Consider the following 13,096-nt stretch of genomic DNA (forward strand, 5'->3'; position numbering starts at 1 on the left):
GCAGCTCCGTAGGTCTCCTTTTTTTTGGTATCTTCACGCAAATTCTTCTGCTAGTTGGGGTTTAGTCCAAATCTGCATCCTTTCCTTCAAGGCTCAGTGGTCCAAGATTATCTTCTGTATCTGTGTTAACTGGTTTCCCTTTTCTTTGTTGAAGAGGGTCTGTGCAATCCTTCTGCCTAGTCCGCCATCTTGCCCCGCCTTTTTTTTTTTTAAATGCATAACTTACTATCTCCATACCCCTGCTGGCCCAGTTTTCTTCTGACTTTCCAGTCCCCATTAATGGGGACTCCATCCATCCACTCACTTAGGCCAGACCACATCCAGGATTAAAACTGTTTATCTCTAGATGGCTCTCTCTTATATTCATTTCCCCTTCCCATTCCAACTGTCATTCTTATTGTTGCTTAGCTGAGTAATTGCAGTGCTCTGAATAGGTCTCCAGGTATCTCATCTATGTTGTGTTGTTAGGTGCCATCGAGTTGGTTTCAACTTCCAGTGACCCTATTTACAACAAAATGACACAGCCCAGTCCTGCGGCATCCTCATAATCCACGCTATGCTGGAGAACATCGTCACAGCCACTGTCAATCCATCTCTCTGAGAGTCTTCTCCTTTTTAACTGACCCTCTATTTCACCTTTGTCCTTCTCCAGGGACTGGTCTCTTCTGACAATATGACCAAAGTATGGGAAACAAAGCATTCTGGCTGTATTTCCTCTGAGACAGCTTTGTTCATTCTTCTAGTAGTCATGGTACATTCAATATTCATCGCTGACACCACAATTCAAATGCATCAGTTCTTCTGCAGTCTTATTTATGGTCCAGTTTTCACATGCATATGAGGCTATCAAAAAGACCATGGCTTGGGTAAGGCTCATCTCAGTCTTCAAAGTGACATCTTTGCTCTTAAACATTTTAAGGAGGTCTTTTGCAGATTTGCACAATGTAATATGTTATGTGACTTCTTGACTGCTGCTTCCATGGTTGTTGATGTGGACTGAAGTAAAATGAAATCCCTGACAACTTCAATCTTTTCTTCATTTATCATGATGTTGCTTATTGGTCCAGTTGTGAGGATTTTTGTTTTCTTTATGTTGAGGTGTAATTCATACTGAGGGCTTTGATCTTTGATCTTCATCAGTTAAGTCTTCTTCACTTTCAGCAAGCAAGGCTGTGTCATCTATATATTACAGATTGCTAATGAGTCTTTCTCCAATCTTGATGCCACATTCTTCACTCAGTCCAGCTTCTTGGATTATTTGCTCAGCATAAACAATAATTGTGTATGGTGAAAAGACATCCTATCTATAGACTCCTTTATTCATTCTTCCTTCTAACTGGCCATTGTCATTGGCCAGCTGAATGAGTAGATTACCCTCAATTTAACCCAGCAGAATAAACTGTTTACAAAATAAAGCCCAAATGTCTCAACATAGCATTTAAAACCCTCCACTATCTGGCTGAAGCCTATTTTTCTAAGCTTATCTCTTAGTACATTATATTCTTTCTCTGAACTTCTATTATAACACTACTAAAAAACAAACCAAACCCACTGCCATCAAGTCAATTCCAACTCAGAGACCCCCACAGAACTTCCAAGCCTATAAATCTTTATGGAAGCAGATTGCCTCATCTTCCTCCCATGAAGCAGCTTGTGGATTTGAGCTTCGGACCTTCCGGGTAGCAGCCAAATGCCTTACCCACTACACTACTAGAGCTCTTTATAACATTACCATGCTGGCTGATAGCTGCCTATATTTTGTTTCACAAAACTTAGACTGTAAGCTCTTTGAGATAATGTACATAAGAGTACACTGTGAATATTATTAATCATCTCCATCACCTTTTAGTCCTGTCACTTAAATTTGAAGGACAGAACACAGACTAAGTTAAACTCAAAAGTGCTAATATCCAAATGTCCATCACCTGATGAATGGATACATAAAATGTAGTATAATGAAATATCAGCAACAAGAAGAATGAAACATTCAGAAGGGCAGTATTTGCCCAGGGAGAAAGCTCAAAGGGCAGGAATGGATAAGTAAGGACACAGGGAAAAGGTAACCATAGAGGAGAAGTGGGAAGAGAGCTGTTGCATTATTGCAAACAATGTCATGAAACAAAATGTGTACGAACTGTTGTATGGAAAATGAATTTGCTCTGTAAACTTTCAGCCAAATCGGGGGTGGGGGGAGCAGGGGGAAAGAACTAAACACTGATCCATGAAACAATATGGATGAATCTTGAAAACATGCTAAGTGAAGGAAGCCAGCACGAAAGTCAACATACTATTTGATTCTGTATCTATGAATGTCCAGAATAGGCCAGTAAGAGACAGAAAGCAGATCAGTAGTTGCTTAGGGAGGGGGTAGGAAGGGGGTCTGGTGAATGATGGCCAAAGGGTACTGGATATCTGAGGTGAGAAAAATGTTCTAAAGCTGGTTGTGCTGACAGCTGCACAACTCTGTGAATATATTAAAAAGCACTAAATTATATACTTTAAATGGGTAAATTCCATAGTATATGAATGATATCTCAATAATGCTGTTAAAAAAAGTGCTAATAGTATAAGAGAACCAAGATGTCAAACTTTGATGTAGCATTTGAAGATGTTGCTATGAATCATGTAAAGTTCTCAAGCTTGAGTTTTTCCTTTTTAACTGGGAATTAAATAAAAAAAAAAATTGAAAGGTATACATGCTTAAAAATATATGATAAGAATGGATTTTTCAGACAAAAATGAATTTTTCAGACCAATGACTTTATGAAAAGAATGGGCACAGGGATAAGAAATTTGTGGTTTGTAATCAAATCCCAGTTTTTTCCCCAACACTCAGAATAATCAAGGGCAGAACAAGAGGCAAACTGGCACCTGAAGATACAGTACCTTATATGTCCTTAGGGGAAAGTAGTGATTGCTAACATTTATGTAGCACTGACTACCTTCCAAGGAGCCACGGTGAGACAGTGGTTAAAGTACTTGGCTGCTAAAGGAGAGGTTACTGGTCCAAACCCACCAAGTGGATCTGCAGGAGAAAGATGTGGCAGTCTGCTTGCAGAAAGATGTCCAGCCTTGGAATGCCTATTTTGCAGTTCTATTCTGTCCTATAGAGCTGCTGTGACTCAGTGGCAACAGGTTTGTTTTTTAAACTATGTTTTAAATGCTTTTTACATCCAGAAATCCATCTACTGCTCACAACTCTCTTTAATTTACAGATGAGGAAACTGACATACAGAGAAGTTAAGTAACTTGCCTGAGGTCACCCAGCCAACTTTGGATTTGAGCCAGAAAAGCTTAGCTCCAGAAGCTCTGCTCTGAACGGGGCTCCGTTTCCTATTTCCCTGTTCTCCTCTGTCCACTGCTCTCTTCAACAATGTAGCTTTCACAAAAAAATCTCTTTATGACATGATGATTTTTCATGCAAGTTCCATGGGAAAAATGCTTCTATTTGAGGGGAGAATAATTCATAAAGAATGCTCATAGGCCACTGATTCAAATTTAGTATCCTTTTATATTGTTATACCCCAAACGTTTTTAATACTGAGCAGTAAACATCAAACACAGTCTCATTGCTAAGCAAAGTTCTTCATTTCCAGAAAGAAATGTTTCCCTCCCCACCCTTTTAATGTGAGAGTATTTAACAGGAAAAGACAAATAGGCTAATAAAATTTCTACCACCAAATAAAGTGACAGGACAAAAATGACTTCAGTATTCTTCCAGTTTGCAAATGTTTTCCATTTACTTTAAAAGCACATCTTATTGACAGATTCCTTCCTCACCTCCTACTTCTTTGTTGGGCAAAGAATGCTAGCATTTCAAACGATTATGCTTTTTATCTCAAAAATCTCCTTTGCTCCCTAAATGTCCTCTACAAATTCTGCCTCAGCAGAGCTTTCGTTAATGAAATGGAAAGCTATTGTTCTTACTGCACCGAGTGATGGAGTTTACAGCTGTGAACAGAAGCAGCAGGGCACAGGGCTGGCAACCACAGCCAAGACTGCTGTCATCTCCCAATATGGCCTCTTCCCTTCTTCCTTAGCAAATGAATCCCTAAATTTTAGCTGGCTGCCCACTTTCCCTTTTTACTAGGTGTGGCCAGGTGACTTAGTTCTGGATTCTGAGATGTAGGTGGTAGAGCAGTGTAGGGTGTGGTTTCCAAGAACTATCCTTACAGGGAAGAGGTATGTTCTTTTGGTCCCTTCCTCTTCCTGTGGCTCGAATAAGGTCCAGTTATCTTGGACCTAGGAGCTCTGGTAGCACAGTGCCTAAGGCACTTGACTGATAACCAGAAGGCTGGCGGTTCAAACCCACCAGCCACTCCTCGGAAGGAAGATGGGGCAATCTACTTCCGTAGTGATACTGCCTCGGAAACCCAAGGAGGGGTCGCTATGAGTCGGGGCCGACTCGACGGCAAACAACAACAACAACAACATCTTGGACCTTGGAGGAAAACTCAGTTGCCACAAACAATGGAGAAGGAAGATGGAAGATGCTTGTGCTCGTTCTCACGACTTTGCAGTCACCTTAGGGTCCTACACTGCCTACCTTAGCAGTGAGAGGAAAATAAACCTTGGTTTTGTTTACGCTATTGTTATTTTGTATTTTTGGTCTCTCATATCTGAAACTAAACCTAATCTAGGGTCCCAGTGATGTTTACTGTGTTGCTGAGATTCTTAACCAAGGATTTATACATGGCTGATAACAAACTCAAACCAAACTCACTGCTGTCGAGTCAAGTCCAACTCATAGCAACTCCTCCTTGGATTTCTGAGGCGGTATCTCTATGAAGTAGATTGTCCATTCTTCCTTCTAAGGTGGCTGGTGTGTTTGAACTGCCAACCTTCTAGTTAGCAGTCAAATGCCTTAGGCACTATGTCACCAGAGCTCCTACATGATTTATAGGGATCTGCAAATTTCCTCAAGTTGTATCTTAAATCATCTGTATATTCAAGTCATTTTTTTTAGGGAGGCCCAAAATAAAACATTGAGTTTCTCAGATCCTGAGCTTTCTTACTTGTAGCAAAGGATAACCATACTCAGCTCTGCAAAGTTGATTTCAGGATCAGATATAATCTAAGCACATAGGCACTGCTTAATTCCAGAAGTCTGCTAATGGTATTAGTGTATTTCCTACTTAGTTAAAATCTACCAGTCTTCTTTTCACTGACTTCTCTTGCTCCTTCCCAGTAAATTCCATGTTAGTTGTCAAGAGCTATAGATTTTTTTCTTCACATTCATTCATTTCTTTCTTCATTCACCTCCAAGAGTCTTCTCATTTCTGGTCTCTCCTTCTTCCATTCTACTCTATACCAGGCTACTAGATTAATTTACCTAAAGTCTTGGGCTACCAATGGTTCTCTAAAATGCCTATCTCATGAAAAAAAAAAAAAAAAACCTCCATACTCAATATAGAAGAAATTCATACAACCTAGGTTTGAATCTTCGTTCTTTCTCCTTACTTGCTGTATGACTTTGGGAAAATTATTTAATGTCACAGAACTTGAGTTACCTTAGCTTTAACGCAGAGATATTAGTACCTACTATACAGGGTTATTGGAGCTCTGCTGGTGCAGTTCCTGACTGCTAACCAGAAGGTTGGTAGTTCAAACTCACCAGCCACTCTGCAGAAGGAAGACAGAGCAATCTACTTCTGTAAAGATTTACTGCTGAGGAAACCAAATGGGGGTTGCTATGAGTTAGAATTGACTCAGTGGCAGCGGGTTTGGTTTTGGTATACAGGGTTATAGAGAGGGCAGATATGACACAGAAAAATGATGTGCTGGGTGCCTGGTATATACCAGATGCTCAGTAAATGTGTTATCTTCCCTTTTCCCTCCATGCAGTAGCCACAGATTAACAAGTCATATCTGTAGCTTACTAAAAGAACTCAAACTCTCTGCCATTGAGTTGATTCTGACTTACAGCGACCCCCTTTGGGTTTTCAATGTGGTAAATCTTTACAGAAGTAGATTGCCCAGTCTTCCTTCCGCAGAGTGGATGGTGGGTTTGAACCACCAACCTTCTGTTTATGAGGCTTCCACTAATCCCATACTTGTATACCCTATGTTAGTCAGACCAGATAATTTACCATTTCTCATATGTTCTGCCTTTTCTTAGTCAATTCTAAACTTTGCTCATATGGACTTTTACTTCATTTACCCTTCCCTGCCACTTTATCTGTTGAAATTCTACTCACCTTGAACCAAAAAAACCAAAACCAAACCTATTGCCATCTAGTTGATTCTGACACAGTAGAACTGCCCCATAGGGTTCTCAAGGCTGCAAATCTTTATAGAAGCAGATTGCTTCATCTTTCTCCCATGGAGCAGCTGGTGGGTTCAGAACTGCAGACCTTTTGGTTAGCAGCCACGTGCTTTAACCACTGTGCCACCAGGGCTCCTCACCTTGTATGTTGTTGTTGTTATTTGCCGTCGAGTCGGCCCCGACTCATAGCGACCCCTCCTTGGGTTTCCAAGGCAGTATCACTACGGAAGTAGGATTGCCCAACCTTCCTTCTGAGGAGTGGCTGGTGAATTTGAACCACCAGCCTTCTGGTTAGCAGTCAAGTGCCTTAGGCATTATGCTACCAGAGCTCCCAGATCCCCTCTATTGCCATCTCTTAATTGGACCCTTTTCCTGATGTCCCCAGTAGATGCAAACTTTGTGTACAGAAGGCACATTCTCTGGTGCTTTCTATGGCACTTCCAAGGGGCTTCCTTGTCTTTAGAGCTCTACCAACCTTTTCATCACTCATAGCACTAGCCCAGCTTCTTCTATTTGTATTACTGAGTTTACCTCAAAATTCTCAGCTGGAGCTCTTTTCAATATATTTCTAGATTCGTCTCTCATACTTTTGTAACACTACAAAGACAGAGTGATTAAAAGCGCATTCAGGGAACATTCCAGTTCAGATTTCTTCTTACTGTTGAGAAAAGGAGGCAATGGCTTCGGTTGCAAAACCCTTAGTAGCAGATCCAGCACTGTTACCCACCATTCAGAAACATTTATTGAGTCCATTGGGTACACAGAACTTCACAAAGCACTATGGGAACTGTTTTTTCTTTTCCTTTATTTCTTAAGAGTCTGGCTCTGCTTCTTACTTCGCTAAGGCCCCAAGACTTTTTTTTTTTTTTTCTTTTCTGCATTTCAACAACAATGAATCTCATATCTGGCTTTGAGCACCACTCCTAAAGATGATGGATAGGAGCAAAGCCTTCTGGGACACATTAGTACAGCTGCCAGTGGGCAGGAGGTGCTTATAAAATAAAAAGGCTCAAGATTCTGGGAACATATGTGCAGCTATATGTAAACTGCCCAACACAGCTGAAAAGAAACACCCAAGACCACTTCCTTTTATTCTTTTTAAGCTGTGCATGGAAGAGGCAAATCATATTAGATTGCAAATAACTCTCAGATAGATTCTCTTTCTGTAGTGTCACCATGTGCTAATATCATAACCATTCCCTATCAGGTCCATGTGCTCTAGAATTATAGGAAGCTTGTAAAGTCAAGTTTAAAGTAGCAAAAATCTAGGTTTTAATTTATTGGGTAATATGGAGTATTGCTATCTGACTTGAAACATTTTTTTCATGTAATTATGAAAAAGAAAAGGATTCACACAATTATGAGGTTTAATGAAGTTTTAGTTCAGTCTGTGGATAATATGTAGATAAAAGGTTAATAGAAAACTAGACACAATGAAATTACCACTAATCTACAGACACTAAACGTCACATTGTAAACTCAGTTTCAAAAACAGAAAATTACTTTAGAAGTAAGGCTCTCATATATCATTAGAACTGGGAGAGTATTTTTAGAATCTAGGAGATTGCCAAAGTGCTACATATTCATTGCATTATTAATATTTCAGTAACCAAGAAAGACATTGATTTTAAACATACTGGGGACAAGACACTGTCTCACATATGTCTGTGAGAGATAGAACCTTGCCTAACCTACGTTTTAGGAGGATCGTAGGGGAAGACAAGATTTAAACAGTGGTGTGGGGCTTTTCTTCAGATGCAGATAGCCTTTGATGTACTCAGTGAAATGGCTCTGCCAAAGGTTTTCAAAAGGGAAAGGTGATAAAACCCTAACAAAAAGGAGTCATTACTTTTTTTTGGTGAAGCAGTCTTTCTAGAATCCCTCTGAAAGTGATAATTCTTCTCCCCAAACCACAGACTGTATATGTAAGACTTTCCAATGAGAAGACAAGAATACACAGCCCACACTGTCCAGTCAGTCAGATCAGAAAGCAGTGCAGACAGTGTGTGGTCAGGACTGACCATGACTTCAGCCAATGTAACTGAGGTGGAAAGCAAGACCACTGGGAGAGCTGTGGCATATTGTGGATCCCTTTGGTGGCATCTGAGAAGCTCACAATGACCCCCGATTCACAGCTATGGTGGTAAAATGTGACCTGACCCCATGGTCATAGTTGGTTGGGCAAAGAGCACCTGACACCAAAGGAGATGAATTCAGAATGTAGAATAGGAATGGAGAAGGGACTTATAGCTGTGACTCTGGGGACCCTGGGAGCTGTGGGAAGACCACCAACCAGGTGGCCAAAGAGCAGCGGGGAAAGAAAGATGGTCTATTGAAAAAGAAGAGTAAAGCAAACATGGGGAAAGGAGCAGCAGCAGAGAAAGCCATGTTGTTGTTATGTGCCGTCGAATCGGACCAACTCATAGCGACCCCTCCTTGGGTTTCCGAGGCAGTATCACTACTGAAGTAGATTGCCCAACCTTCCTTCTGAGGAGTGGCTAGTGGGTTTGAACCACCAGCGTTCTGGTTAGCAGTCAAGTGCCTTAGGCACTATGCTACCAGAGAATACAACCTGGGTTCCCAGCTTCCTTCCAGAGGAAGATTCTGCCATTGGCCTCTAGGGCTCCCAACCATACCTTTAGCCCTCATTTTTTGCTTAAGCTTGCTTCAGTGGAGTTTCTACTGCCTGCAGTCTAGAGAATGTAGCCGTCAGACTCCCATGCAGGCAGCTGTCCTGTAGCTATGGGAAAGGCGGTGCCTCCTTCAGCAGCCGTTCTCAGTCAGTGAAAGCACTCCATTTATCACATGCAGAGCCAGCATTCTTCACAATTATTATGACATTAACAGACTATAAACACAGAAATGTCCTTCTTAGAAAACAACTTTCTTGGTGTATCACAGTATAATCCAGGTTTTAATAAATCAATTGATGGGATGAAAATAATAATAATAGCATTTATCGCCTGTCTGTAACAGTCAGTGATTTATTGAGTCTTTAACTATGTAAGACCCTATGCTAGGTATTATACGACATTATTTTTACTCCTCATAACTCTTAAAGGTGAAGATAGTAGAAATTTGTTTAGAAAAGTTTGTGACACATGACATAGAGATGACATCTGGGAAAGGCCAGCCTGCTGGGCTGCAAGTAGCCACAAGAGGGCATTTAGCATGATGGATTCACCAAGATTTAAAAGTTGGCCCTTGGTCTTGCAGTCTGAGAAAATTTCAGTAGTGTCCTTGCACTGCCTAGACTTAGGAATGCTGACTCATGCTAACAAGTTCACTAGAGACTGATATATAAACCAGATGCCAAGTTACTAATTTACCATGAGATGTATAACTGCCAAGCAGGCGGGACGCTGATGCTGGCCCAACAAGTGTAGATACTCTGTAGACAGACTGCACTGGGAGCCAAACTCTTAGAAGGCTGCTTCACTGGATAGACTATTAGAATATTAGACACAAAGATTTGACATTTGCTACATTCATCTCCATAAAGGGAATTTAGCTAACAGGTGAACCAGACAATCAGGCACCATTTCTTTGGATGATGTCAAGAGGGCCTCTCCAATACACACCTCCATGCCTTGTAGGCTTACAGAGCTTACTAGCCCTCCTTTGGGAGGAAACAGTCTTTCTTTAGAGACCTTAACACCCAATCCATCTTTCGTATCTTTATTTATTTAAAGTTACTTTGTGTATCTTTGGTCCGATTCATTATTTCATGATTTAATACTTTAAAGTTCCCATGTCTCTTAGTGGAGTAGCTCACTAGCATTCTCATGCATCACCTACAATAGTTATTGGCCCAATTTTTTACATACAACAGGAGAAAGAACATAGGTTTTAGAGTCATAAAGGCTTGTGATGAAATTTTGGCTCCCCCACTTACAAGCTTTATGATACAAGGCCAGTTAATTAACTTCCTTTTGCCTTACTTTCCCTACTTGTAAAACGGGGATGATGTCCACCTACACAGGATAAAAGGAGATTTACTGAAGTTATATATGGAAAGCATCTCCACATACAGAGTTAGGGTTAGGGAGAAAATATAAAAATGACAATAAATGCACATTGGAATGAAAATAAAATAAATCCAAGTATACAATTTTTTCTCTTCATTATTTTTCCAATGGGGGTTCCTTTGATTTTTATAATTGTAGTAATGTTACTTTAAAAACTCATTTCCATGATTTTTGAATTGGATAAACAAAAGTGAATCGGGCACAAGTGAACTGAGTTCTTTGGCTCCCTGTTCTTCATCTCCACCAGAAGTAAACAAATGACACAGCTTGCTTTTGTCTGTTCTCTTCCTGTTACCCTGGCAAAGATACCTTCTAAGAACTCTAATCATGATTTTTCCTGTACAAATTTAGCACCAAATTCTGAAGCCTGAAAATGCCCTTTTAACTGAGAAAGTGCTATGAAATTATGCAGCTTTAATAACAAATTTATTCTTTTCTTTCCAACTAATTCAATTTATCCCTCAGAGGTCAAACTCCCCAAATTACAAGATTCCTCATATATAACTGTATGGGTCTATCTTAAAAATTTTCAGATATTCTGTCTTATGAATTTGCATATGAAAGTATGCTCTTTCCAAGTAGACTATAAATCAGATGAGGGTAGAAACAGATCTTTTATCACTTTATATCCCTATTGTCTACACATTGTAGTACCCTACACAGAGCAAATATTAATAATTGCCTGTCAATGAAAACTGGTATGAAATGCAGATGAAAATAAGGGATAGATATGTTTGCTTTCTCATTGTTAGTTATACTCACATTTTCTGAAGGTAGAAATCTGAATCTAAGGGACTGTCGAATGTCTGTAATGCAAACTTACATGTTAACTTCTGCCTAAATTAAACAATTCGCTTCCTTTTTCTCTGACTTTAAATCAGGAATCTTACATATATCCTAGTTGTTTCTTTTATTAAAAAAACTTCCTGATTTTAGCTTTTACATCTTTCTTTTAATCCATGCAGTATGTTATCAAAGCCAAAGTCATCCTCCATTTTATGTCTTTGACTTCATTTCCTATCTGTTTGAATTACATCAGGGACCCTAATCCATTCAGTGTTTGTTTTGAATTGTAATGCTCACACATATACACTAAGTTCCTTGGGAAAAGATGACATTTAGTTAGGCCCATTGTCACATATCAAATGAAGATATCTAAAAATTTAGTGTAACACATTAAGTGAAAATAAATATGGAAACAGGAAGAATACAGTACTGAGGGAACAAGAATAAATACCTAGACAGATCTATATAAAATTTAATTGCCTACAAAGAAGAAATTAAAATATAATAATTATAATTTTTTTAGTTAAAATAAAATGATTTTTAAAAATTATAATCTGGAAAGATGGGTACTTCCAAAATGGAATCCTCAAGAGGAAGAATGTTGTTGTTGTGTGCCGTCGAGTTGGCCCCGACTCATAGTGACCCCTCCCTGGGTTTCCAAGGCAGTATCACTGTGGAAGTAGATTGCTCTATCTTCCCTCCAAGGAGTGGCTGGTGGGTTTGAACCGCCAGCCTTCTGGTTAGCAGTCAAGTGCCTTAGGCACTATGCTATCAGAGCTCCTCAAGAGGAAGGATACACAGTAGTAAAGCCCAACACTGATATATTGGTGGACAGGCTGAACTGTTAGGTATGCCTATTCTGGGGCAATCTACTTCCGTAGTGATATTGCCTCAGAAACCTAAGGAGGGGTCACTATGAGTTGGGTCCAACTCGACGGCACATAACAACAACAACAATTCAGGGGGGAGTGTGCCCAATACCACGTATAGGGTTGGCAGACAATGATTCTACAAGTGTATTTGTATATTCTGTAAGAATTCCCAGGTATATAGTAGAGCTGACAAGAGATAAGATTGTAGTCACTTCTTGGCCACAGCCAGCTACCCATAGGGAGTGAGTAGTCTGACCTGTGGGCTTGGGACTACAGTCACAGGGGACGTCAAGATCAATTGGCATAAAGTACTACACAAAAACATTGTTCCACATCCTACTTTGGTGAGTAGAGACTGGGATCTTAAAACCTTGCAAGTGGCCATCTAGATGTAAAGAAGGGTCTCTCCTCGTCCATAGCAAAGAAGAATGAAGAAAACCAAACATGCATGGAAACATTTAGTCCAAGGGACTGGTACACCATGCTATCCTCAGCTTATATAACACCAGAAGAACTAGATGGTGCCCGGCTACCACTGTCAACCACTCAAAGGGGGATTTATGTAGGAGATCCTGGATAGAATGGGAGAACAATGTGGAACAAAACCCAAAATCATTTAAAAAAAAAAAAAAAAGAAGGGACCAGGTTTGCTGGTCTGATGGAACCTGATGGAACCCCTGAGACTATGTCTCCCAGCTGCCCTTCAGGTCTGGAATTGAACCCACTCCTGTATCCTCTAGCCAAGCATATGAGCTGACCATTTACAATAGGTAGATACACTCCTTGGAGAGATCAATCACAGGAGAATAGAAGGGGTGTGTTTGCACAGGGAGACAGCTCAGGGGGCAGGAGTGCGTGGGAGGAAAGGATACAGGGAAGGGGTATCTATGGGGAGGAAGCGAGAGGGGAGCTGTTGCATTGTGGGAAATTGCAGTCAATGTCATGAGACAAAGTGTATGTGAGCTGCTGTACGGAAAGTGAATTTGCTCTGTAAACTTTCACCTAAATCACAATAAAAATTAAAAAAAAAAAAAAGAATAGACAGTAGTATGAAGAAAGAGGAACACCTAGTATGTGCAGGCATCAAACCAATCCTTTGCCACTGAGTCCGTCTTGACTCATAGTGACCCTACAGGACAGAGCAG

General features: G+C 40.3%; 1 protein-coding gene across 1 annotated transcript in view; it reads right to left on the reverse strand.

Moving 5' to 3' along the window:
• The window catches only part of VPS13B (vacuolar protein sorting 13 homolog B), a 1,115,876-nt gene that overhangs the window by 198,423 nt on the left and 904,357 nt on the right, over window positions 1-13,096 (reverse strand). The window lies entirely within an intron of this gene.

This window comes from Orycteropus afer, unplaced genomic scaffold (assembly GCF_000298275.1).
Source record: "Orycteropus afer afer isolate SDZICR_OR568_19922 unplaced genomic scaffold, OryAfe1.0 scaffold00021, whole genome shotgun sequence".
In the NCBI taxonomy this organism is placed as follows: Eukaryota; Metazoa; Chordata; class Mammalia; order Tubulidentata; family Orycteropodidae; genus Orycteropus; species Orycteropus afer.